Consider the following 23711-nt stretch of genomic DNA (forward strand, 5'->3'; position numbering starts at 1 on the left):
AGAGAAATGAGGCCTGTCTGCAAAAGGCCATGGGATGGGAGTGCGTGGTTGCAGGTTGTTTGGCTTTGTAAGGCCTACTGCCCGCTTCACTCGAAACTGTGTCTAGGGTTGTCGGTTTGTAGGCTGTAAAAGCCCCGAAAAGCTCTCGTTCTCCAACCAGCAGAGTGGCACAGCGGAAGCGTGCTGGGCCCATAACCCAGAGGTCGATGGATCGAAACCATCCTCTGCTAAGTTTTTTCAAATTATGTTTTTGTGTCATGGCATTAGGGCACAAAGAGCTGTAAGTGCCTGGATGCAATGTCATTCCTTGAACTTGCTGCCTCGTTCCACTCTTGCGCTAAATAGGAAAGGGTCCCAGCCCAGCCAACAAAATGTACTGTTCAATCAAACCAAACTTAAAACCAAGCTCCTTTTTTAAGGGGTCCCGGGGAAATGTTGGGCTGACCGGCAAGACCTCATGATGCGAACTGCTTCTGCGTCAAACGCAGGCTTTTTTCATTCCCAGCCAATGACTTATTCTTATTTCTAAGGGGCGCTCCATCAGAGAGCTCAGACAGGCAGGCGTTGGTGGTATAGTGGTGAGCATAGCTGCCTTCCAAGCAGTTGACCCGGGTTCGATTCCCGGCCAACGCAGATCAAATCTTTAAATTGTTCAAAATGCATTTTTTGGAAATCAGACTCATGCTGAAAGCAAAGCTGACACACTTTTCGCGAAAATCAAAACCCCATCCAGGAAAGGTTCTTGCATCCTAGTTTCTGCAACTGTCTATCGGTGAGGGGATTGAAGCGAGCAGGGCTCCTGGCCCCTCCCCGACAAAGCCCTGACGAAGGCCTGACAAAGGCCTATTCGCCTTGCCCTGACGGGCAAAGGTCCCAGCGGGCCACCGAGCACAGCACCTCAGCCTATTAGAGTGAGGTTTCAGGATCTCTCTCATCCTGTAAACCAACATACTGAGGAAGGTGAAACGTGTGGCTGCGCTCCTCACATGCTGAAGCAGCAGCAGCCCTTTCCCTGAAGCAAAGTTCCTTCATTCCTCCCTCCCATAACCCTTAGCAGGGGATTTATGGTAATTGAGTTGAGTTTCCAAACTGGCCCTTCCTTCCTTCCTTCCCATATCTGCCAGCTCGAGAAGGCTTGTTTTGTTGCACCTGGGAAGTAAAGTATCTACTTGCGAGAGAGAGAGAATGAGAGAGAGAGACAGAGAGAGAGAGACAGAGAGAGAAGGGGAAGGGGTGTTGGCAGTTAGGGTGTGAGCTAGAGAAATGAGGCCTGTCTGAAAAAGGCCATGGGATGGGAGTGCGTGGTTGCAGGTTGTTTGGCTTTGTAAGGCCTACTGCCCGCTTCACTCGAAACTGGGTCTAGGGTTGTCGGTTTGTAGGCTGTAAAAGCCCAGAAAAGCTCTTGTTCTCCAACCAGCAGAGTGGCGCAGCGGAAGCGTGCTGGGCCCATAACCCAGAGGTCGATGGATCGAAACCATCCTCTGCTAAGTTTTTTCAAATTATGTTTTTGTGTCATGGCATTAGGGCACAAAGAGCTGTAAGTGCCTGGATGCAATGTCATTCCTTGAACTTGCTGCCTCGTTCCACTCTTGCGCTAAATAGGAGAGGGTCCCAGCCCAGCCAACAAAATGTACTGTTCAATCAAACCAAACTTAAAACCAAGCTCCTTTTTTAAGGGGTCCCGGGGAAATGTTGGGCTGACCGGCAAGACCTCATGATGCGAACTGCTTCTGCGTCAAACGCAAGCTTTTTTCATTCCCAGCCAATGACTTATTCTTATTTCTAAGGGGCGCTCCATCACATAGCCCAGACAGGCAGGTGTTGGTGGTATAGTGGTGAGCATAGCTGCCTTCCAAGCAGTTGACCCGGGTTCGATTCCCAGCCAACGCAGATCAAATCTTTAAATTGTTCAAAATGCATTTTTGGGAAATCAGACTCATGCTGAAAGCAAAGCTGACACACTTTTCGCGAAAATCAAAACCCCATCCAGGAAAGGTTCTTGCATCCTAGTTTCTGCAACTGTCTATCGGTGAGGGGATTGAAGCGAGCAGGGCTCCTGGCCCCTCCCCGACAAAGCCCTGACGAAGGCCTGACAAAGGCCTATTCGCCTTGCCCTGACGGGCAAAGGTCCCAGCAGGCCACCGAGCACAGCACCTCAGCCTATTAGAGTGAGGTTTCAGGATCTCTCTCATCCTGTAAACCAACATACTGAGGAAGGTGAAACGTGTGGCTGCGCTCCTCACATGCTGAAGCAGCAGCAGCCCTTTCCCTGAAGCAAAGTTCCTTCATTCCTCCCTCCCATAACCCTTAGCAGGGGATTTATGGTAATTGAGTTGAGTTTCCAAACTGGCCCTTCCTTCCTTCCTTCCCATATCTGCCAGCTCGAGAAGGCTTGTTTTGTTGCACCTGGGAAGTAAAGTATCTATTTGCGAGAGAGAGAGAATGAGAGAGAGAGACAGAGAGAGAGAGACAGAGAGAGAAGGGGAAGGGGTGTTGGCAGTTAGGGTGTGAGCTAGAGAAATGAGGCCTGTCTGCAAAAGGCCATGGGATGGGAGTGCGTGGTTGCAGGTTGTTTGGCTTTGTAAGGCCTACTGCCCGCTTCACTCGAAACTGGGTCTAGGGTTGTCGGTTTGTAGGCTGTAAAAGCCCAGAAAAGCTCTTGGTCTCCAACCAGCAGAGTGGCGCAGCGGAAGCGTGCTGGGCCCATAACCCAGAGGTCGATGGATCGAAACCATCCTCTGCTAAGTTTTTTCAAATTATGTTTTTGTGTCATGGCATTAGGGCACAAAGAGCTGTAAGTGCCTGGATGCAATGTCATTCCTTGAACTTGCTGCCTCGTTCCACTCTTGCGCTAAATAGGAGAGGGTCCCAGCCCAGCCAACAAAATGTACTGTTCAATCAAACCAAACTTAAAACCAAGCTCCTTTTTTAAGGGGTCCCGGGGAAATGTTGGGCTGACCGGCAAGACCTCATGATGCGAACTGCTTCTGCGTCAAACACAAGCTTTTTTCATTCCCAGCCAATGACTTATTCTTATTTCTAAGGGGCGCTCCATCACATAGCCCAGACAAGCAGGTGTTGGTGGTATAGTGGTGAGCATAGCTGCCTTCCAAGCAGTTGACCAGGGTTCGATTCCCGGCCAACGCAGATCAAATCTTTAAATTGTTCAAAATGCATTTTTGGGAAATCAGACTCATGCTGAAAGCAAAGCTGACACACTTTTCGCGAAAATCAAAACCCCATCCAGGAAAGGTTCTTGCATCCTAGTTTCTGCAACTGTCTATCGGTGAGGGGATTGAAGTGAGCAGGGCTCCTGGCCCCTCCCCGACAAAGCCCTGACGAAGGCCTGACAAAGGCCTATTCGCCTTGCCCTGACGGGCAAAGGTCCCAGCAGGCCACCGAGCACAGCACCTCAGCCTATTAGAGTGAGGTTTCAGGATCTCTCTCATCCTGTAAACCAACATACTGAGGAAGGTGAAACGTGTGGCTGCGCTCCTCACATGCTGAAGCAGCAGCTGCCCTTTCCCTGAAGCAAAGTTCCTTCATTCCTCCCTCCCATAACCCTTAGCAGGGGATTTATGGTAATTGAGTTGAGTTTCCAAACTGGCCCTTCCTTCCTTCCTTCCCATATCTGCCAGCTCGAGAAGGCTTGTTTTGTTGCACCTGGGAAGTAAAGTATCTATTTGCGAGAGAGAGAGAATGAGAGAGAGAGACAGAGAGAGAGAGACAGAGAGAGAAGGGGAAGGGGTGTTGGCAGTTAGGGTGTGAGCTAGAGAAATGAGGCCTGTCTGCAAAAGGCCATGGGATGGGAGTGCATGGTTGCAGGTTGTTTGGCTTTGTAAGGCCTACTGCCCGCTTCACTCGAAACTGGGTCTAGGGTTGTCGGTTTGTAGGCTGTAAAAGCCCAGAAAAGCTCTTGTTCTCCAACCAGCAGAGTGGCGCAGCGGAAGCGTGCTGGGCCCATAACCCAGAGGTCGATGGATGGGCCCATAACCCAGAGGTCGATGGATCGAAACCATCCTCTGCTAAGTTTTTTCAAATTATGTTTTTGTGTCATGGCATTAGGGCACAAAGAGCTGTAAGTGCCTGGATGCAATGTCATTCCTTGAACTTGCTGCCTCGTTCCACTCTTGCACTAAATAGGAGAGGGTCCCAGCCCAGCCAACAAAATGTACTGTTCAATCAAACCAAACTTAAAACCAAGCTCCTTTTTTAAGGGGTCCCGGGGAAATGTTGGGCTGACCGGCAAGACCTCATGATGCGAACTGCTTCTGCGTCAAACGCAAGCTTTTTTCATTCCCAGCCAAAGACTTATTCTTATTTCTAAGGGGCGCTCCATCACATAGCCCAGACAGGCAGGCGTTGGTGGTATAGTGGTGAGCATAGCTGCCTTCCAAGCAGTTGACCCGGGTTCGATTCCCGGCCAACGCAGATCAAATCTTTAAATTGTTCAAAATGCATTTTTGGGAAATCAGACTCATGCTGAAAGCAAAGCTGACACACTTTTCGCGAAAATCAAAACCCCATCCAGGAAAGGTTCTTGCATCCTAGTTTCCGCAACTGTCTATCGGTGAGGGGATTGAAGCGAGCAGGGCTCCTGGCCCCTCCCCGACAAAGCCCTGACGAAGGCCTATTCGCCTTGCCCTGACGGGCAAAGGTCCCAGCAGGCCACCGAGCACAGCACCTCAGCCTATTAGAGTGAGGTTTCAGGATCTCTCTCATCCTGTAAACCAACATACTGAGGAAGGTGAAACGTGTGGCTGCGCTCCTCACATGCTGAAGCAGCAGCAGCCCTTTCCCTGAAGCAAAGTTCCTTCATTCCTCCCTCCCATAACCCTTAGCAGGGGATTTATGGTAATTGAGTTGAGTTTCCAAACTGGCCCTTCCTTCCTTCCTTCCCATATCTGCCAGCTCGAGAAGGCTTGTTTTGTTGCACCTGGGAAGTAAAGTATCTATTTGCGAGAGAGAGAGAATGAGAGAGAGAGACAGAGAGAGAGAGACAGAGAGAGAAGGGGAAGGGGTGTTGGCAGTTAGGGTGTGAGCTAGAGAAATGAGGCCTGTCTGCAAAAGGCCATGGGATGGGAGTGCGTGGTTGCAGGTTGTTTGGCTTTGTAAGGGATACTGCCCGCTTCACTCGAAACTGGGTCTAGGGTTGTCGGTTTGTAGGCTGTAAAAGCCCCGAAAAGCTCTCGTTCTCCAGCCAGCAGAGTGGCACAGCAGAAGCGTGCTGGGCTCATAACCCAGAGGTCGATGGATCGAAACCATCCTCTGCTAAGTTTTTTCAAATTATGTTTTTGTGTCATGGCATTAGGGCACAAAGAGCTGTAAGTGCCTGGATGCAATGTCATTCCTTGAACTTGCTGCCTCGTTCCACTCTTGCGCTAAATAGGAGAGGGTCCCAGCCCAGCCAACAAAATGTACTGTTCAATCAAACCAAACTTAAAACCAAGCTCCTTTTTTAAGGGGTCCCGGGGAAATGTTGGGCTGACCGGCCAGACCTCATGATGCGAACTGCTTCTGCGTCAAACGCAAGCTTTTTTCATTCCCAGCCAATGACTTATTCTTATTTCTAAGGGGCGCTCCATCAGATAGTCCAGACAGGCAGGCGTTGGTGGTATAGTGGTGAGCATAGCTGCCTTCCAAGCAGTTGACCCGGGTTCGATTCCCGGCCAACGCAGATCAAATCTTTAAATTGTTCAAAATGCATTTTTTGGAAATCAGACTCATGCTGAAAGCAAAGCTGACACACTTTTCGCGAAAATCAAAACCCCATCCAGGAAAGGTTCTTGCATCCTAGTTTCTGCAACTGTCTATCGGTGAGGGGATTGAAGCGAGCAGGGCTCCTGGCCCCTCCCCGACAAAGCCCTGACGAAGGCCTGACAAAGGCCTATTCGCCTTGCCCTGACGGGCAAAGGTCCCAGCGGGCCACCGAGCACAGCACCTCAGCCTATTAGAGTGAGGTTTCAGGATCTCTCTCATCCTGTAAACCAACATACTGAGGAAGGTGAAACGTGTGGCTGCGCTCCTCACATGCTGAAGCAGCAGCTGCCCTTTCCCTGAAGCAAAGTTCCTTCATTCCTCCCTCCCATAACCCTTAGCAGGGGATTTATGGTAATTGAGTTGAGTTTCCAAACTGGCCCTTCCTTCCTTCCTTCCCATATCTGCCAGCTCGAGAAGGCTTGTTTTGTTGCACCTGGGAAGTAAAGTATCTATTTGCGAGAGAGAGAGAATGAGAGAGAGAGACAGAGAGAGAGAGACAGAGAGAGAAGGGGAAGGGGTGTTGGCAGTTAGGGTGTGAGCTAGAGAAATGAGGCCTGTCTGCAAAAGGCCATGGGATGGGAGTGCGTGGTTGCATGTTGTTTGGCTTTGTAAGGCCTACTGCCCGCTTCACTCGAAACTGGGTCTAGGGTTGTCGGTTTGTAGGCTGTAAAAGCCCAGAAAAGCTCTTGTTCTCCAACCAGCAGAGTGGCGCAGCGGAAGTGTGCTGGACCCATAACCCAGAGGTCGATGGATCGAAACCATCCTCTGTTAAGTTTTTTCAAATTATGTTTTTGTGTCATGGCATTAGGGCACAAAGAGCTGTAAGTGCCTGGATGCAATGTCATTCCTTGAACTTGCTGCCTCGTTCCACTCTTGCGCTAAATAGGAGAGGGTCCCAGCCCAGCCAACAAAATGTACTGTTCAATCAAACCAAACTTAAAACCAAGCTCCTTTTTTAAGGGGTCCCAGGGAAATGTTGGGCTGACCGGCAAGACCTCATGATGCGAACTGCTTCTGCGTCAAACGCAAGCTTTTTTCATTCCCAGCCAATGACTTATTCTTATTTCTAAGGGGCGCTCCATCAGAGAGCCCAGACAGGCAGGCGTTGGTGGTATAGTGGTGAGCATAGCTGCCTTACAAGCAGTGACCCGGGTTCGCTTCCCGGCCAACGCAGATCAAATCTTTAAATTGTTCAAAATGCATTTTTTGGAAATCAGACTCATGCTGAAAGCAAAGCTGACACACTTTTCGTGAAAATCAAAACCCCATCCAGGAAAGGTTCTTGCATCCTAGTTTCTGCAACTGTCTATCGGTGAGGGGATTGAAGCGAGCAGGGCTCCTGGCCCCTCCCCGACAAAGCCCTGACGAAGGCCTGACAAAGGCCTATTCGCCTTGCCCTGACGGGCAAAGGTCCCAGCAGGCCACCGAGCACAGCACCTCAGCCTATTAGAGTGAGGTTTCAGGATCTCTCTCATCCTGTAAACCAACATACTGAGGAAGGTGAAACGTGTGGCTGCGCTCCTCACATGCTGAAGCAGCAGCAGCCCTTTCCCTGAAGCAAAGTTCCTTCATTCCTCCCTCCCATAACCCTTAGCAGGGGATTTATGGTAATTGAGTTGAGTTTCCAAACTGGCCCTTCCTTCCTTCCTTCCCATATCTGCCAGCTCGAGAATGCTTGTTTTGTTGCACCTGGGAAGTAAAGTATCTATTTGCGAGAGAGAGAGAATGAGAGAGAGAGACAGAGAGAGAGAGACAGAGAGAGAAGGGGAAGGGGTGTTGGCAGTTACGGTGTGAGCTAGAGAAATGAGGCCTGTCTGCAAAAGGCCATGGGATGGGAGTGCGTGGTTGCAGGTTGTTTGGCTTTGTAAGGCCTACTGCCCGCTTCACTTGAAACTGGGTCTAGGGTTGTCGGTTTGTAGGCTGTAAAAGCCCAGAAAAGCTCTTGTTCTCCAACCAGCAGAGTGGCGCAGCGGAAGCATGCTGGGCCCATAACCCAGAGGTCGATGGATCGAAACCATCCTCTGCTACGTTTTTTCAAATTATGTTTTTGTGTCATGGCATTAGGGCACAAAGAGCTGTAAGTGCCTGGATTTCAATGTCATTCCTTGAACTTGCTGCCTCGTTCCACTCTTGCGCTAAATAGGAGAGGGTCCCAGCCCAGCCAACAAAATGTACTGTTCAATCAAACCAAACTTAAAACCAAGCTCCTTTTTTAAGGGGTCCCGGGGAAATGTTGGGCTGACCGGCAAGACCTCATGATGCGAACTGCTTCTGCGTCAAACGCAAGCTTTTTTCATTCCCAGCCAATGACTTATTCTTATTTCTAAGGGGCGCTCCATCAGATAGCCCAGACAGGCAGGCTTTGGTGGTATAGTGGTGAGCATAGCTGCCTTCCAAGCAGTTGACCCGGGTTCGATTCCCGGCCAACGCAGATCAAATCTTTAAATTGTTCAAAATGCATTTTTTGGAAATCAGACTCATGCTGAAAGCAAAGCTGACACACTTTTCGTGAAAATCAAAACCCCATCCAGGAAAGGTTCTTGCATCCTAGTTTCTGCAACTGTCTATCGGTGAGGGGATTGAAGCGAGCAGGGCTCCTGGCCCCTCCCCGACAAAGCCCTGACGAAGGCCTGACAAAGGCCTATTCGCCTTGCCCTGACGGGCAAAGGTCCCAGCAGGCCACCGAGCACAGCACCTCAGCCTATTAGAGTGAGGTTTCAGGATCTCTCTCATCCTGTAAACCAACATACTGAGGAAGGTGAAACGTGTGGCTGCGCTCCTCACATGCTGAAGCAGCAGCAGCCCTTTCCCTGAAGCAAAGTTCCTTCATTCCTCCCTCCCATAACCCTTAGCAGGGGATTTATGGTAATTGAGTTGAGTTTCCAAACTGGCCCTTCCTTCCTTCCTTCCCATATCTGCCAGCTCGAGAAGGCTTGTTTTGTTGCACCTGGGAAGTAAAGTATCTATTTGCGAGAGAGAGAGAATGAGAGAGAGAGACAGAGAGAGAGACAGTGAGAGAAGGGGAAGGGGTGTTGGCAGTTAGGGTGTGAGCTAGAGAAATGAGGCCTGTCTGCAAAAGGCCATGGGATGGGAGTGCGTGGTTGCAGGTTGTTTGGCTTTGTAAGGCCTACTGCCCGCTTCACTCGAAACTGGGTCTAGGGTTGTCGGTTTGTAGGCTGTAAAAGCCCCGAAAAGCTCTCGTTCTCCAACCAGCAGAGTGGCACAGCGGAAGCGTGCTGGGCCCATAACCCAGAGGTCGATGGATCGAAACCATCCTCTGCTAAGTTTTTTCAAATTATGTTTTTGTGTCATGGCATTAGGGCACAAAGAGCTGTTAGTGCCTGGATGCAATGTCATTCCTTGAACTTGCTGCCTCGTTCCACTCTTGCGCTAAATAGGAGAGGGTCCCAGCCCAGCCAACAAAATGTACTGTTCAATCAAACCAAACTTAAAACCAAGCTCCTTTTTTAAGGGGTCCCGGGGAAATGTTGGGCTGACCGGCAAGACCTCATGATGCGAACTGCTTCTGCGTCAAACGCAAGCTTTTTTCATTCCCAGCCAATGACTTATTCTTATTTCTAAGGGGCGCTCCATCAGAGAGCTCAGACAGGCAGGCGTTGGTGGTATAGTGGTGAGCATAGCTGCCTTCCAAGCAGTTGACCCCAGTTGGATTCCCGGCCAACGCAGATCAAATCTTTAAATTGTTCAAAATGCATTTTTTGGAAATCAGACTCATGCTGAAAGCAAAGCTGACACACTTTTCGCGAAAATCAAAACCCCATCCAGGAAAGGTTCTTGCATCCTAGTTTCTGCAACTGTCTATCGGTGAGGGGATTGAAGCGAGCAGAGCTCCTGGCCCCTCCCCGACAAAGCCCTGACGAAGGCCTGACAAAGGCCTATTCGCCTTGCCCTGACGGGCAAAGGTCCCAGCAGGCCACCGAGCACAGCACCTCAGCCTATTAGAGTGAGGTTTCAGGATCTCTCTCATCCTGTAAACCAACATACTGAGGAAGGTGAAACGTGTGGCTGCGCTCCTCACATGCTGAAGCAGCAGCAGCCCTTTCCCTGAAGCAAAGTTCCTTCTTTCCTCCCCCCCATAACCCTTAGCAGGGGATTTATGGTAATTGAGTTGAGTTTCCAAACTGGCCCTTCCTTCCTTCCTTCCCATATCTGCCAGCTCGAGAAGGCTTGTTTTGTTGCACCTGGGAAGTAAAGTATCTACTTGCGAGAGAGAGAGAATGAGAGAGAGAGACAGAGAGAGAGAGACAGAGAGAGAAGGGGAAGGGGTGTTGGCAGTTAGGGTGTGAGCTAGAGAAATGAGGCCTGTCTGCAAAAGGCCATGGGATGGGAGTGCGTGGTTGCAGGTTGTTTGGCTTTGTAAGGCCTACTGCCCGCTTCACTCGAAACTGGGTCTAGGGTTGTCGGTTTGTAGGCTGTAAAAGCCCAGAAAAGCTCTTGTTCTCCAACCAGCAGAGTGGCGCAGCGGAAGCGTGCTGGGCCCATAACCCAGAGGTCGATGGATCGAAACCATCCTCTGCTAAGTTTTTTCAAATTATGTTTTTGTGTCATGGCATTAGGGCACAAAGAGCTGTAAGTGCCTGGATGCAATGTCATTCCTTGAACTTGCTGCCTCGTTCCACTCTTGCGCTAAATAGGAGAGGGTCCCAGCCCAGCCAACAAAATGTACTGTTCAATCAAACCAAACTTAAAACCAAGCTCCTTTTTTAAGGGGTCCCGGGGAAATGTTGGGCTGACCGGCAAGACCTCATGATGCGAACTGCTTCTGCGTCAAACGCAAGCTTTTTTCATTCCCAGCCAATGACTTATTCTTATTTCTAAGGGGCGCTCCATCACATAGCCCAGACAGGCAGGTGTTGGTGGTATAGTGGTGAGCATAGCTGCCTTCCAAGCAGTTGACCCGGGTTCGATTCCGGGCCAACGCAGATCAAATCTTTAAATTGTTCAAAATGCATTTTTGGGAAATCAGACTCATGCTGAAAGCAAAGCTGACACACTTTTCGCGAAAATCAAAACCCCATCCAGGAAAGGTTCTTGCATCCTAGTTTCTGCAACTGTCTATCGGTGAGGGGATTGAAGCGAGCAGGGCTCCTGGCCCCTCCCCGACAAAGCCCTGACGAAGGCCTGACAAAGGCCTATTCGCCTTGCCCTGACGGGCAAAGGTCCCAGCAGGCCACCGAGCACAGCACCTCAGCCTATTAGAGTGAGGTTTCAGGATCTCTCTCATCCTGTAAACCAACATACTGAGGAAGGTGAAACGTGTGGCTGCGCTCCTCACATGCTGAAGCAGCAGCTGCCCTTTCCCTGAAGCAAAGTTCCTTCATTCCTCCCTCCCATAACCCTTAGCAGGGGATTTATGGTAATTGAGTTGAGTTTCCAAACTGGCCCTTCCTTCCTTCCTTCCCATATCTGCCAGCTCGAGAAGGCTTGTTTTGTTGCACCTGGGAAGTAAAGTATCTATTTGCGAGAGAGAGAGAATGAGAGAGAGAGACAGAGAGAGAGAGACAGAGAGAGAAGGGGAAGGGGTGTTGGCAGTTAGGGTGTGAGCTAGAGAAATGAGGCCTGTCTGCAAAAGGCCATGGGATGGGAGTGCATGGTTGCAGGTTGTTTGGCTTTGTAAGGCCTACTGCCCGCTTCACTCGAAACTGGGTCTAGGGTTGTCGGTTTGTAGGCTGTAAAAGCCCAGAAAAGCTCTTGTTCTCCAACCAGCAGAGTGGCGCAGCGGAAGCGTGCTGGGCCCATAACCCAGAGGTCGATGGATCGAAACCATCCTCTGCTAAGTTTTTTCAAATTATGTTTTTGTGTCATGGCATTAGGGCACAAAGAGCTGTAAGTGCCTGGATGCAATGTCATTCCTTGAACTTGCTGCCTCGTTCCACTCTTGCACTAAATAGGAGAGGGTCCCAGCCCAGCCAACAAAATGTACTGTTCAATCAAACCAAACTTAAAACCAAGCTCCTTTTTTAAGGGGTCCCGGGGAAATGTTGGGCTGACCGGCAAGACCTCATGATGCGAACTGCTTCTGCGTCAAACGCAAGCTTTTTTCATTCCCAGCCAAAGACTTATTCTTATTTCTAAGGGGTGCTCCATCACATAGCCCAGACAGGCAGGCGTTGGTGGTATAGTGGTGAGCATAGCTGCCTTCCAAGCAGTTGACCCGGGTTCGATTCCCCGCAGATCAAATCTTTAAATTGTTCAAAATGCATTTTTGGGAAATCAGACTCATGCTGAAAGCAAAGCTGACACACTTTTCGCGAAAATCAAAACCCCATCCAGGAAAGGTTCTTGCATCCTAGTTTCCGCAACTGTCTATCGGTGAGGGGATTGAAGCGAGCAGGGCTCCTGGCCCCTCCCCGACAAAGCCCTGACGAAGGCCTATTCGCCTTGCCCTGACGGGCAAAGGTCCCAGCAGGCCACCGAGCACAGCACCTCAGCCTATTAGAGTGAGGTTTCAGGATCTCTCTCATCCTGTAAACCAACATACTGAGGAAGGTGAAACGTGTGGCTGCGCTCCTCACATGCTGGAGCAGCAGCAGCCCTTTCCCTGAATCAAAGTTCCTTCATTCCTCCCTCCCATAACCCTTAGCAGGGGATTTATGGTAATTGAGTTGAGTTTCCAAACTGGCCCTTCCTTCCTTCCTTCCCATATCTGCCAGCTCGAGAAGGCTTGTTTTGTTGCACCTGGGAAGTAAAGCATCTATTTGCGAGAGAGAGAGAATGAGAGAGAGAGACAGAGAGAGAGAGACAGAGAGAGAAGGGGAAGGGGTGTTGGCAGTTAGGGTGTGAGCTAGAGAAATGAGGCCTGTCTGCAAAAGGCCATGGGATGGGAGTGCGTGGTTGCAGGTTGTTTGGCTTTGTAAGGGATACTGCCCGCTTCACTCGAAACTGGGTCTAGGGTTGTCGGTTTGTAGGCTGTAAAAGCCCAGAAAAGCTCTTGTTCTCCAACCAGCAGAGTGGCGCAGCGGAAGCATGCTGGGCCCATAACCCAGAGGTCGATGGATCGAAACCATCCTCTGCTAAGTTTTTTCAAATTATGTTTTTGTGTCATGGCATTAGGGCACAAAGAGCTGTAAGTGCCTGGATGCAATGTCATTCCTTGAACTTGCTGCCTCGTTCCACTCTTGCGCTAAATAGGAGAGGGTCCCAGCCCAGCCAACAAAATGTACTGTTCAATCAAACCAAACTTAAAACCAAGCTCCTTTTTTAAGGGGTCCCGGGGAAATGTTGGGCTGACCGGCAAGACCTCATGATGCGAACTGCTTCTGCGTCAAACGCAAGCTTTTTTCATTCCCAGCCAATGACTTATTCTTATTTCTAAGGGGCGCTCCATCAGATAGCCCAGACAGGCAGGCGTTGGTGGTATAGTGGTGAGCATAGCTGCCTTCCAAGCAGTTGACCCGGGTTCGATTACCGGCCAACGCAGATCAAATCTTTAAATTGTTCAAAATGCATTTTTTGGAAATCAGACTCATGCTGAAAGCAAAGCTGACACACTTTTCGTGAAAATCAAAACCCCATCCAGGAAAGGTTCTTGCATCCTAGTTTCTGCAACTGTCTATCGGTGAGGGGATTGAAGCGAGCAGGGCTCCTGGCCCCTCCCCGACAAAGCCCTGACGAAGGCCTGACAAAGGCCTATTCGCCTTGCCCTGACGGGCAAAGGTCCCAGCAAGCCACCGAGCACAGCACCTCAGCCTATTAGAGTGAGGTTTCAGGATCTCTCTCATCCTGTAAACCAACATACTGAGGAAGGTGAAACGTGTGGCTGCGCTCCTCACATGCTGAAGCAGCAGCAGCCCTTTCCCTGAAGCAAAGTTCCTTCATTCCTCCCTCCCATAACCCTTAGCAGGGGATTTATGGTAATTGAGTTGAGTTTCCAAACTGGCCCTTCCTTCCTTCCTTCCCATATCTGCCAGCTCGAGAAGGCTTGTTTTGTTGCACCGGGAAGTAAAGTATCTATTTGCGAGAGAGAGAGAATGAGAGAGAGAGACAGAGAGAGAGAGACAGTGAGAGAAGGGGAAGGGGTGTTGGCAGTTAGGGTGTGAGCTAGAGAAATGAGGCCTGTCTGCAAAAGGCCATGGGATGGGAGTGCGTGGTTGCAGGTTGTTTGGCTTTGTAAGGCCTACTGCCCGCTTCACTCGAAACTGTGTCTAGGGTTGTCGGTTTGTAGGCTGTAAAAGCCCCGAAAAGCTCTCGTTCTCCAACCAGCAGAGTGGCACAGCGGAAGCGTGCTGGGCCCATAACCCAGAGGTCGATGGATCGAAACCATCCTCTGCTAAGTTTTTTCAAATTATGTTTTTGTGTCATGGCATTAGGGCACAAAGAGCTGTAAGTGCCTGGATGCAATGTCATTCCTTGAACTTGCTGCCTCGTTCCACTCTTGCGCTAAATAGGAGAGGGTCCCAGCCCAGCCAACAAAATGTACTGTTCAATCAAACCAAACTTAAAACCAAGCTCCTTTTTTAAGGGGTCCCGGGGAAATGTTGGGCTGACCGGCAAGACCTCATGATGCGAACTGCTTCTGCGTCAAACGCAAGCTTTTTTCATTCCCAGCCAATGACTTATTCTTATTTCTAAGGGGCGCTCCATCAGAGAGCTCAGACAGGCAGGCGTTGGTGGTATAGTGGTGAGCATAGCTGCCTTCCAAGCAGTTGACCCGGGTTCGATTCCCGCCCAAAGCAGATCAAATCTTTAAATTGTTCAAAATGCATTTTTTGGAAATCAGACTCATGCTGAAAGCAAAGCTGACACACTTTTCGCGAAAATCAAAACCCCATCCAGGAAAGGTTCTTGCAACCTAGTTTCTGCAACTGTCTATCGGTGAGGGGATTGAAGCGAGCAGGGCTCCTGGCCCCTCCCCGACAAAGCCCTGACGAAGGCCTGACAAAGGCCTATTCGCCTTGCCCTGACGGGCAAAGGTCCCAGCAGGCCACCGAGCACAGCACCTCAGCCTATTAGAGTGAGGTTTCAGGATCTCTCTCATCCTGTAAACCAACATACTGAGGAAGGTGAAACGTGTGGCTGCACTCCTCACATGCTGAAGCAGCAGCAGCCCTTTCCCTGAAGCAAAGTTCCTTCATTCCTCCCCCCCATAACCCTTAGCAGGGGATTTATGGTAATTGAGTTGAGTTTCCAAACTGGCCCTTCCTTCCTTCCTTCCCATATCTGCCAGCTCGAGAAGGCTTGTTTTGTTGCACCTGGGAAGTAAAGTATCTACTTGCGAGAGAGAGAGAATGAGAGAGAGAGACAGAGAGAGAGAGACAGAGAGAGAAGGGGAAGGGGTGTTGGCAGTTAGGGTGTGAGCTAGAGAAATGAGGCCTGTCTGCAAAAGGCCATGGGATGGGAGTGCGTGGTTGCAGGTTGTTTGGCTTTGTAAGGCCTACTGCCCGCTTCACTCGAAACTGGGTCTAGGGTTGTCAATTTGTAGGCTGTAAAAGCTCAGAAAAGCTCTTGTTCTCCAACCAGCAGAGTGGCGCAGCGGAAGCGTGCTGGGCCCATAACCCAGAGGTCGATGGATCGAAACCATCCTCTGCTAAGTTTTTTCAAATTATGTTTTTGTGTCATGGCATTAGGGCACAAAGAGCTGTAAGTGCCTGGATGCAATATCATTCCTTGAACTTGCTGCCTCGTTCCACTCTTGCGCTAAATAGGAGAGGGTCCCAGCCCAGCCAACAAAATGTACTGTTCAATCAAACCAAACTTAAAACCAAGCTCCTTTTTTAAGGGGTCCCGGGGAAATGTTGGGCTGACCGGCAAGACCTCATGATGCGAACTGCTTCTGCGTCAAACGCAAGCTTTTTTCATTCCCAGCCAATGACTTATTCTTATTTCTAAGGGGCGCTCCATCAGATAGCCCAGACAGGCAGGCGTTGGTGGTATAATGGTGAGCATAGCTGCCTTCCAAGCAGTTGACCCGGGTTCGATTCCCGGCCAACGCAGATCAAATCTTTAAATTGTTCAAAATGCATTTTTGGGAAATCAGACTCATGCTGAAAGCAAAGCTGACACACTTTTCGCGAAAATCAAAACCTCATCCAGGAAATGTTCTTGCATCCTAGTTTCTGCAACTGTCTATCGGTGAGGGGATTGAAGCGAGCAGGGCTCCTGGCCCCTCCCCGACAAAGCCCTGACGAAGGCCTGACAAAGGCCTATTCGCCTTGCCCTGACGGGCAAAGGTCCCAGCAGGCCACCGAGCACAGCACCTCAGCCTATTAGAGTGAGGTTTCAGGATCTCTCTCATCCTGTAAACCAACATACTGAGGAAGGTGAAACGTGTGGCTGCGCTCCTCACATGCTGAAGCAGCAGCAGCCCTTTCCCTGAAGCAAAGTTCCTTCATTCCTCCCCCCCATAACCCTTAGCAGGGGATTTATGGTAATTGAGTTGAGTTTCCAAACTGGCCCTTCCTTCCTTCCTTCCCATATCTGCCAGCTCGAGAAGGCTTGTTTTGTTGCACCTGGGAAGTAAAGTATCTACTTGCGAGAGAGAGAGAATGAGAGAGAGAGACAGAGAGAGAGAGACAGAGAGAGAAGGGGAAGGGGTGTTGGCAGTTAGGGTGTGAGCTAGAGAAATGAGGCCTGTCTGCAAAAGGCAATGGGATGGGAGTGCATGGTTGCAGGTTGTTTGGCTTTGTAAGGCCTACTGCCCGCTTCACTCGAAACTGGGTCTAGGGTTGTCGGTTTGTAGGCTGTAAAAGCCCAGAAAAGCTCTTGTTCTCCAACCAGCAGAGTGGCGCAGCGGAAGCGTGCTGGGCCCATAACCCAGAGGTCGATGGATGGGCCCATAACCCAGAGGTCGATGGATCGAAACCATCCTCTGCTAAGTTTTTTCAAATTATGTTTTTGTGTCATGGCATTAGGGCACAAAGAGCTGTAAGTGCCTGGATGCAATGTCATTCCTTGAACTTGCTGCCTCGTTCCACTCTTGCACTAAATAGGAGAGGGTCCCAGCCCAGCCAACAAAATGTACTGTTCAATCAAACCAAACTTAAAACCAAGCTCCTTTTTTAAGGGGTCCCGGGGAAATGTTGGGCTGACCGGCAAGACCTCATGATGCGAACTGCTTCTGCGTCAAACGCAAGCTTTTTTCATTCCCAGCCAAAGACTTATTCTTATTTCTAAGGGGCGCTCCATCACATAGCCCAGACAGGCAGGCGTTGGTGGTATAGTGGTGAGCATAGCTGCCTTCCAAGCAGTTGACCCCGGTTCGATTCCCGGCCAACGCAGATCAAATCTTTAAATTGTTCAAAATGCATTTTTGGGAAATCAGACTCATGCTGAAAGCAAAGCTGACACACTTTTCGCGAAAATCAAAACCCCATCCAGGAAAGGTACTTGCATCCTAGTTTCCGCAACTGTCTATCGGTGAGGGGATTGAAGCGAGCAGGGCTCCTGGCCCCTCCCCGACAAAGCCCTGACGAAGGCCTATTCGCCTTGCCCTGACGGGCAAAGGTCCCAGCAGGCCACCGAGCACAGCACCTCAGCCTATTAGAGTGAGGTTTCAGGATCTCTCTCATCCTGTAAACCAACATACTGAGGAAGGTGAAACGTGTGGCTGCGCTCCTCACATGCTGAAGCAGCAGCAGCCCTTTCCCTGAAGCAAAGTTCCTTCATTCCTCCCTCCCATAACCCTTAGCAGGGGATTTATGGTAATTGAGTTGAGTTTCCAAACTGGCCCTTCCTTCCTTCCTTCCCATATCTGCCAGCTCGAGAAGGCTTGTTTTGTTGCACCTGGGAAGTAAAGTATCTATTTGCGAGAGAGAGAGAATGAGAGAGAGAGACAGAGAGAGAGAGACAGAGAGAGAAGGGGAAGGGGTGTTGGCAGTTAGGGTGTGAGCTAGAGAAATGAGGCCTGTCTGCAAAAGGCCATGGGATGGGAGTGCGTGGTTGCAGGTTGTTTGGCTTTGTAAGGGATACTGCCTGCTTCACTCGAAACTGGGTCTAGGGTTGTCGGTTTGTAGGCTGTAAAAGCCCCGAAAAGCTCTCGTTCTCCAGCCAGCAGAGTGGCACAGCGGAAGCGTGCTGGGCCCATAACCCAGAGGTCGATGGATCGAAACCATCCTCTGCTAAGTTTTTTCAAATTATGTTTTTGTGTCATGGCATTAGGGCACAAAGAGCTGTAAGTGCCTGGATGCAATGTCATTCCTTGAACTTGCTGCCTCGTTCCACTCTTGCGCTAAATAGGAGAGGGTCCCAGCCCAGCCAACAAAATGTACTGTTCAATCAAACCAAACTTAAAACCAAGCTCCTTTTTTAAGGGGTCCCGGGGAAATGTTGGGCTGACCGGCAAGACCTCATGATGCGAACTGCTTCTGCGTCAAACGCAAGCTTTTTTCATTCCCAGCCAATGACTTATTCTTATTTCTAAGGGGCGCTCCATCAGATAGCCCAGACAGGCAGGCGTTGGTGGTATAGTGGTGAGCATAGCTGCCTTCCAAGCAGTTGACCCGGGTTCGATTACCGGCCAACGCAGATCAAATCTTTAAATTGTTCAAAATGCATTTTTTGGAAATCAGACTCATGCTGAAAGCAAAGCTGACACACTTTTCGTGAAAATCAAAACCCCATCCAGGAAAGGTTCTTGCATCCTAGTTTCTGCAACTGTCTATCGGTGAGGGGATTGAAGCGAGCAGGGCTCCTGGCCCCTCCCCGACAAAGCCCTGACGAAGGCCTGACAAAGGCCTATTCGCCTTGCCCTGACGGGCAAAGGTCCCAGCAAGCCACCGAGCACAGCACCTCAGCCTATTAGAGTGAGGTTTCAGGATCTCTCTCATCCTGTAAACCAACATACTGAGGAAGGTGAAACGTGTGGCTGCGCTCCTCACATGCTGAAGCAGCAGCAGCCCTTTCCCTGAAGCAAAGTTCCTTCATTCCTCCCTCCCATAACCCTTAGCAGGGGATTTATGGTAATTGAGTTGAGTTTCCAAACTGGCCCTTCCTTCCTTCCTTCCTTCCCATATCTGCCAGCTCGAGAAGGCTTGTTTTGTTGCACCGGGAAGTAAAGTATCTATTTGCGAGAGAGAGAGAATGAGAGAGAGAGACAGAGAGAGAGAGACAGTGAGAGAAGGGGAAGGGGTGTTGGCAGTTAGGGTGTGAGCTAGAGAAATGAGACCTGTCTGCAAAAGGCCATGGGATGGGAGTGCGTGGTTGCAGGTTGTTTGGCTTTGTAAGGGATACTGCCCGCTTCACTCGAAACTGGGTCTAGGGTTGTCGGTTTGTAGGCTGTAAAAGCCCCGAAAAGCTCTCGTTCTCCAGCCAGCAGAGTGGCACAGCGGAAGCGTGCTGGGCCCATAACCCAGAGGTCGATGGATCGAAACCATCCTCTGCTAAGTTTTTTCAAATTATGTTTTTGTGTCATGGCATTAGGGCACAAAGAGCTGTAAGTGCCTGGATGCAATGTCATTCCTTGAACTTGCTGCCTCGTTCCACTCTTGCGCTAAATAGGAGAGGGTCCCAGCCCAGCCAACAAAATGTACTGTTCAATCAAACCAAACTTAAAACCAAGCTCCTTTTTTAAGGGGTCCCGGGGAAATGTTGGGCTGACCGGCAAGACCTCATGATGCGAACTGCTTCTGCGTCAAACGCAAGCTTTTTTCATTCCCAGCCAATGACTTATTCTTATTTCTAAGGGGCGCTCCATCAGATAGTCCAGACAGGCAGGCGTTGGTGGTATAGTGGTGAGCATAGCTGCCTTCCAAGCAGTTGACCCGGGTTCGATTCCCGGCCAACGCAGATCAAATCTTTAAATTGTTCAAAATGCATTTTTTGGAAATCAGACTCATGCTGAAAGCAAAGCTGACACACTTTTCGCGAAAATCAAAACCCCATCCAGGAAAGGTTCTTGCATCCTAGTTTCTGCAACTGTCTATCGGTGAGGGGATTGAAGCGAGCAGGGCTCCTGGCCCCTCCCCGACAAAGCCCTGACGAAGGCCTGACAAAGGCCTATTCGCCTTGCCCTGACGGGCAAAGGTCCCAGCGGGCCACCGAGCACAGCACCTCAGCCTATTAGAGTGAGGTTTCAGGATCTCTCTCATCCTGTAAACCAACATACTGAGGAAGGTGAAACGTGTGGCTGCGCTCCTCACATGCTGAAGCAGCAGCAGCCCTTTCCCTGAAGCAAAGTTCCTTCATTCCTCCCTCCCATAACCCTTAGCAGGGGATTTATGGTAATTGAGTTGAGTTTCCAAACTGGCCCTTCCTTCCTTCCTTCCCATATCTGCCAGCTCGAGAAGGCTTGTTTTGTTGCACCTGGGAAGTAAAGTATTTATTTGCGAGAGAGAGAGAATGAGAGAGAGAGACAGAGAGAGAGAGACAGAGAGAGAAGGGGAAGGGGTGTTGGCAGTTAGGGTGTGAGCTAGAGAAATGAGGCCTGTCTGCAAAAGGCCATGGGATGGGAGTGCGTGGTTGCATGTTGTTTGGCTTTGTAAGGCCTACTGCCCGCTTCACTCGAAACTGGGTCTAGGGTTGTCGGTTTGTAGGCTGTAAAAGCCCAGAAAAGCTCTTGTTCTCCAACCAGCAGAGTGGCGCAGCGGAAGCGTGCTGGACCCATAACCCAGAGGTCGATGGATCGAAACCATCCTCTGCTAAGTTTTTTCAAATTATGTTTTTGTGTCATGGCATTAGGGCACAAAGAGCTGTAAGTGCCTGGATGCAATGTCATTCCTTGAACTTGCTGCCTCGTTCCACTCTTGCGCTAAATAAGAGAGGGTCCCAGCCCAGCCAACAAAATGTACTGTTCAATCAAACCAAACTTAAAACCAAGCTCCTTTTTTAAGGGGTCCCAGGGAAATGTTGGGCTGACCGGCAAGACCTCATGATGCGAACTGCTTCTGCGTCAAACGCAAGCTTTTTTCATTCCCAGCCAATGACTTATTCTTATTTCTAAGGGGCGCTCCATCAGATAGCCCAGACAGGCAGGCGTTGGTGGTATAGTGGTGAGCATAGCTGCCTTCCAAGCAGTGACCCGGGTTCGCTTCCCGGCCAACGCAGATCAAATCTTTAAATTGTTCAAAATGCATTTTTTGGAAATCAGACTCATGCTGAAAGCAAAGCTGACACACTTTTCGTGAAAATCAAAACCCCATCCAGGAAAGGTTCTTGCATCCTAGTTTCTGCAACTGTCTATCGGTGAGGGGATTGAAGCGAGCAGGGCTCCTGGCCCCTCCCCGACAAAGCCCTGACGAAGGCCTGACAAAGGCCTATTCGCCTTGCCCTGACGGGCAAAGGTCCCAGCAGGCCACCGAGCACAGCACCTCAGCCTATTAGAGTGAGGTTTCAGGATCTCTCTCATCCTGTAAACCAACATACTGAGGAAGGTGAAACGTGTGGCTGCGCTCCTCACATGCTGAAGCAGCAGCAGCCCTTTCCCTGAAGCAAAGTTCCTTCATTCCTCCCTCCCATAACCCTTAGCAGGGGATTTATGGTAATTGAGTTGAGTTTCCAAACTGGCCCTTCCTTCCTTCCTTCCCATATCTGCCAGCTCGAGAAGGCTTGTTTTGTTGCACCTGGGAAGTAAAGTATCTATTTGCGAGAGAGAGAGAATGAGAGAGAGAGACAGAGAGAGAGACAGTGAGAGAAGGGGAAGGGGTGTTGGCAGTTAGGGTGTGAGCTAGAGAAATGAGGCCTGTCTGCAAAAGGCCATGGGATGGGAGTGCGTGGTTGTAGGTTGTTTGGCTTTGTAAGGCCTACTGCCCGCTTCACTCGAAACTGGGTCTAGGGTTGTCGGTTTGTAGGCTGTAAAAGCCCCGAAAAGCTCTCGTTCTCCAACCAGCAGAGTGGCACAGCGGAAGCGTGCTGGGCCCATAACCCAGAGGTCGATGGATCGAAACCATCCTCTGCTAAGTTTTTTCAAATTATGTTTTTGTGTCATGGCATTAGGGCACAAAGAGCTGTAAGTGCCTGGATGCAATGTCATTCCTTGAACTTGCTGCCTCGTTCCACTCTTGCGCTAAATAGGAGAGGGTCCCAGCCCAGCCAACAAAATGTACTGTTCAATCAAACCAAACTTAAAACCAAGCTCCTTTTTTAAGGGGTCCCGGGGAAATGTTGGGCTGACCGGCAAGACCTCATGATGCGAACTGCTTCTGCGTCAAACGCAAGCTTTTTTCATTCCCAGCCAATGACTTATTCTTATTTCTAAGGGGCGCTCCATCAGTGAGCTCAGACAGGCAGGCGTTGGTGGTATAGTGGTGAGCATAGCTGCCTTCCAAGCAGTTGACCCGGGTTCGATTCCCGGCCAACGCAGATCAAATCTTTAAATTGTTCAAAATGCATTTTTTGGAAATCAGACTCATGCTGAAAGCAAAGCTGACACACTTTTCGCGAAAATCAAAACCCCATCCAGGAAAGGTTCTTGCATCCTAGTTTCTGCAACTGTCTATCGGTGAGGGGATTGAAGCGAGCAGAGCTCCTGGCCCCTCCCCGACAAAGCCCTGACGAAGGCCTGACAAAGGCCTATTCGCCTTGCCCTGACGGGCAAAGGTCCCAGCAGGCCACCGAGCACAGCACCTCAGCCTATTAGAGTGAGGTTTCAGGATCTCTCTCATCCTGTAAACCAACATACTGAGGAAGGTGAAACGTGTGGCTGCGCTCCTCACATGCTGAAGCAGCAGCAGCCCTTTCCCTGAAGCAAAGTTCCTTCATTCCTCCCTCCCATAACCCTTAGCAGGGGATTTATGGTAATTGAGTTGAGTTTCCAAACTGGCCCTTCCTTCCTTCCTTCCCATATCTGCCAGCTCGAGAAGGCTTGTTTTGTTGCACCTGGGAAGTAAAGTATTTATTTGCGAGAGAGAGAGAATGAGAGAGAGAGACAGAGAGAGAGAGACAGAGAGAGAAGGGGAAGGGGTGTTGGCAGTTAGGGTGTGAGCTAGAGAAATGAGGCCTGTCTGCAAAAGGCCATGGGATGGGAGTGCGTGGTTGCATGTTGTTTGGCTTTGTAAGGCCTACTGCCCGCTTCACTCGAAACTGGGTCTAGGGTTGTCGGTTTGTAGGCTGTAAAAGCCCAGAAAAGCTCTTGTTCTCCAACCAGCAGAGTGGCGCAGCGGAAGCGTGCTGGACCCATAACCCAGAGGTCGATGGATCGAAACCATCCTCTGCTAAGTTTTTTCAAATTATGTTTTTGTGTCATGGCATTAGGGCACAAAGAGCTGTAAGTGCCTGGATGCAATGTCATTCCTTGAACTTGCTGCCTCGTTCCACTCTTGCGCTAAATAAGAGAGGGTCCCAGCCCAGCCAACAAAATGTACTGTTCAATCAAACCAAACTTAAAACCAAGCTCCTTTTTTAAGGGGTCCCAGGGAAATGTTGGGCTGACCGGCAAGACCTCATGATGCGAACTGCTTCTGCGTCAAACGCAAGCTTTTTTCATTCCCAGCCAATGACTTATTCTTATTTCTAAGGGGCGCTCCATCAGATAGCCCAGACAGGCAGGCGTTGGTGGTATAGTGGTGAGCATAGCTGCCTTCCAAGCAGTGACCCGGGTTCGCTTCCCGGCCAACGCAGATCAAATCTTTAAATTGTTCAAAATGCATTTTTTGGAAATCAGACTCATGCTGAAAGCAAAGCTGACACACTTTTCGTGAAAATCAAAACCCCATCCAGGAAAGGTTCTTGCATCCTAGTTTCTGCAACTGTCTATCGGTGAGGGGATTGAAGCGAGCAGGGCTCCTGGCCCCTCCCCGACAAAGCCCTGACGAAGGCCTGACAAAGGCCTATTCGCCTTGCCCTGACGGGCAAAGGTCCCAGCAGGCCACCGAGCACAGCACCTCAGCCTATTAGAGTGAGGTTTCAGGATCTCTCTCATCCTGTAAACCAACATACTGAGGAAGGTGAAACGTGTGGCTGCGCTCCTCACATGCTGAAGCAGCAGCAGCCCTTTCCCTGAAGCAAAGTTCCTTCATTCCTCCCTCCCATAACCCTTAGCAGGGGATTTATGGTAATTG

General features: G+C 50.1%; 11 non-coding genes across 11 annotated transcripts; all 11 read left to right on the forward strand.

Moving 5' to 3' along the window:
• The first annotated feature begins 561 nt into the window (after window positions 1–561).
• On the forward strand, window positions 562–633 carry TRNAG-UCC (transfer RNA glycine (anticodon UCC)). The gene has a single exon. It is a non-coding gene; the product is annotated as a tRNA-Gly (tRNA).
• A 782-nt stretch (window positions 634–1415) lies between these two features.
• On the forward strand, window positions 1416–1487 carry TRNAM-CAU (transfer RNA methionine (anticodon CAU)). Its single transcript has one exon. It is a non-coding gene; the product is annotated as a tRNA-Met (tRNA).
• Window positions 1488–2672: 1185 nt separating this feature from the next.
• On the forward strand, window positions 2673–2744 carry TRNAM-CAU (transfer RNA methionine (anticodon CAU)). Its single transcript has one exon. It is a non-coding gene; the product is annotated as a tRNA-Met (tRNA).
• A 1615-nt stretch (window positions 2745–4359) lies between these two features.
• On the forward strand, window positions 4360–4431 carry TRNAG-UCC (transfer RNA glycine (anticodon UCC)). Its single transcript has one exon. It is a non-coding gene; the product is annotated as a tRNA-Gly (tRNA).
• Window positions 4432–5605: 1174 nt separating this feature from the next.
• Window positions 5606–5677, forward strand: TRNAG-UCC (transfer RNA glycine (anticodon UCC)). Its single transcript has one exon. It is a non-coding gene; the product is annotated as a tRNA-Gly (tRNA).
• Window positions 5678–6862: 1185 nt separating this feature from the next.
• On the forward strand, window positions 6863–6933 carry TRNAV-UAC (transfer RNA valine (anticodon UAC)). Its single transcript has one exon. It is a non-coding gene; the product is annotated as a tRNA-Val (tRNA).
• A 3295-nt stretch (window positions 6934–10228) lies between these two features.
• On the forward strand, window positions 10229–10300 carry TRNAM-CAU (transfer RNA methionine (anticodon CAU)). The gene has a single exon. It is a non-coding gene; the product is annotated as a tRNA-Met (tRNA).
• A 1185-nt stretch (window positions 10301–11485) lies between these two features.
• Window positions 11486–11557, forward strand: TRNAM-CAU (transfer RNA methionine (anticodon CAU)). The gene has a single exon. It is a non-coding gene; the product is annotated as a tRNA-Met (tRNA).
• Window positions 11558–15238: 3681 nt separating this feature from the next.
• TRNAM-CAU (transfer RNA methionine (anticodon CAU)) lies at window positions 15239–15310 on the forward strand. The gene has a single exon. It is a non-coding gene; the product is annotated as a tRNA-Met (tRNA).
• Window positions 15311–19431: 4121 nt separating this feature from the next.
• TRNAG-UCC (transfer RNA glycine (anticodon UCC)) lies at window positions 19432–19503 on the forward strand. Its single transcript has one exon. It is a non-coding gene; the product is annotated as a tRNA-Gly (tRNA).
• A 2439-nt stretch (window positions 19504–21942) lies between these two features.
• Window positions 21943–22014, forward strand: TRNAG-UCC (transfer RNA glycine (anticodon UCC)). The gene has a single exon. It is a non-coding gene; the product is annotated as a tRNA-Gly (tRNA).
• The last annotated feature ends 1697 nt before the right edge of the window (window positions 22015–23711 follow it).

This window comes from Ambystoma mexicanum, chromosome 6q (genome assembly GCF_040938575.1).
Source record: "Ambystoma mexicanum isolate Mex_15411 chromosome 6q, UKY_AmexF1_1, whole genome shotgun sequence".
In the NCBI taxonomy this organism is placed as follows: domain Eukaryota; kingdom Metazoa; phylum Chordata; class Amphibia; order Caudata; family Ambystomatidae; genus Ambystoma; species Ambystoma mexicanum.